We start from the raw sequence: 1,955 nt of genomic DNA, 5'->3' as shown, positions 1-1,955 counted from the left end.
AAAATAAAATACGCCTTTATTGAAAAATAATAAGAAGGAAAACAAAGTGCTAAGAAATGAAAAAACAAACACAACTGAAATAAATAAAGGGCACCTACACCCTAGCAAGAACTACACTACTCTAGTTCTTCCGGATCATCAAATAAAGTCTTGTAGAGGGCAATGTTCGCAGGATCCACCCCCACAGTCTTCTGCGCTGCCCCAATATCAATCTCCATAAGAACCGGCTCCTGGACACTAACTTCCAAAGATGCCAAGGCTTCAGAAACATTCTCAGTTATAGCCCGCTCAGCCTCAAGGGCACAGACAATGGTGGGAGAAGGATTATTATCATCAACTAGACTAGCCACTGTTTCTACAGGCGGCTGAGCCTTCCTAACCCATACATTGTTCCGGCGACGATCTCCGCGAGAGCTTGCATTTCTTTTAACAACAGCAGGCCCCTTCATGTTAGGCATCTTTTTAGGCCTGAAACTGGAACGGGGAGGAACTTCCTTTCGCTTTCGATCAGGACGAGCTTTCACAGTCTTAATACTATAGGTACGAGGTTTGGCAGAATCAGGACCCTCATACTTAACACGAATACGAGGTATCAAAAGCTCAGCCGGCTCCCCATTTCGAGCCTCGGTCCTCACATCTTTATCATCGGAGCTCATCCACAACTTGTAGTTTTCAGAAAGACCCACAAAGCCATTTGTAGCTACGGCCCAACGCGGGAGACCATCATAATACTTAGCCCACGCTAGAACCCGTGCTTGTGAAAAGGCCGCTACCTTAGGTGGTACCGTATCAGAAAAGGGGATAGTCTGCCTTAAACCATATTGACGCATGACTCGGTAAGGGAAAATATAAATGGGACGAGATAGCCCCAACAAAGAAACATAAACCGATACATCAGACCCCCCTGTCATAGTAGTCAAACCCCACCATGGTACCACCCACTTAATAGAACAAATGCCATAAGTAAAAAAGGAGGTCCATTCGGCCTCGTCCTGGCCTTGGTGCAAGTATTTTCGGTTACCCAAGGCTATAGGGCGATAATGTTTAGGATCGGCAGGAGCTTCCAAAAGTCTAAGCCGTTCCGCAAGCCAAATCTGCAAAAACAGGTACGATCGAATCAAAAGAATGAAAAGAAAGAAAAAAACGGTTCCTGGGGCGCAGTTTCAACGCCCAGGACCAGGCGCCGAATATTCCAGCGCCCAGCCCTGGGCGCTGAAACTCATTGTGTACGCAAAAAAAAACGTGTATACGTGCGCAAGGAAAAATCGATTACCTGCAGTAATAGGGGGCTTCCCTTAAAATATTCAGATTTGGCATCCTTCTTCAGCTCATCCGCACTCAGCAAAGTCTCGGCAACAACCAACGGCATAATAGAATAGCAACTTTCCATCTGGCTAATCAAGGGGATCAACCTTATGTCACCGAACTCACCATTGTTATTCGACAGCAAATAATGATTCAACAAGCAAAATACAAGGGCTCGAATATTCAATTTCTGTTCGGTCATATTCTTACTAGGCCTAAAGTGATGTTTTACAAGTTTTGCCAAGTTAACCTTATCATCTACAACAATTTCAGCAAACATGTTATCATCTAGCCCTAGGAAAGCCCTTATGGTTGTTTTACCCTCTTCAATAGTGCCAGGGGTAACAGGAGTAGCATTAGTAGGATAACCAAGGATCGCAGCAAATTCATCAGGCAAAGGACATATTTCATTGCCCCGAAAGGAAAAAACATGATGATCGGAGTCCCAAAAGTTTAGGGCAGCATGCAGAAAATTATAATCAATATTAATTTGTTGTAAGCCTAAAAGTGCCTCTAAGTGGTATTCTTTTAACAAAGCCTTTTCTGTGGGAGTAAGGGCCCGTAGCCAACGCCTAACAGTCCGTTGGAGTGAGAAAGTAGGGATCGACATGGCAAAAGCAATGAGTAATTAAAACACAGCAAAAAAGAGA

Source organism: Ipomoea triloba, chromosome 16, assembly GCF_003576645.1.
Source record: "Ipomoea triloba cultivar NCNSP0323 chromosome 16, ASM357664v1".
NCBI lineage: Eukaryota > Viridiplantae > Streptophyta > Magnoliopsida > Solanales > Convolvulaceae > Ipomoea > Ipomoea triloba.
The sequence above is the reverse complement of the archived record's forward strand: the minus strand, read 5'-3'. Positions refer to the sequence as shown.